General features: G+C 68.5%; 1 protein-coding gene across 1 annotated transcript in view; it reads right to left on the bottom strand.

Moving 5' to 3' along the window:
• STRN4 (striatin 4) overlaps nt 1–241 on the bottom strand; it is a 12,959-nt gene that overhangs the window by 363 nt on the left and 12,355 nt on the right. The gene's annotated exons all lie outside the window — the stretch shown is intronic.

The raw sequence follows: 241 nt of genomic DNA, 5'->3' as shown, positions 1-241 counted from the left end.
CTGGGACAAAACCCAAGTGCCCAGGCCCCCAGCTGAGCAGATCCCACCCCCCCCGTACTGGGAAAAGAACCAGGCGTCCTGGTGCGTGCGCTGCTCTGGGGGAGGGGCAGAGGGTCCAAGGGCAGGGCCCCCACCCCGTGCAAAGCCGGCAGTAGTGTCACGTGGGGGCCCTTGGGCGCAGCCCCTTGCAGCGCCCCCCCCAGGGCCAGGCAGGAATTATTGCTGCAATTCAAGGGGGGCC

Source organism: Alligator sinensis, unplaced genomic scaffold, assembly GCF_000455745.1.
Source record: "Alligator sinensis unplaced genomic scaffold, ASM45574v1 scaffold107_3, whole genome shotgun sequence".
Lineage (NCBI taxonomy): Eukaryota > Metazoa > Chordata > Crocodylia > Alligatoridae > Alligator > Alligator sinensis.
This window is presented reverse-complemented; position numbering and strand designations above follow the sequence as displayed.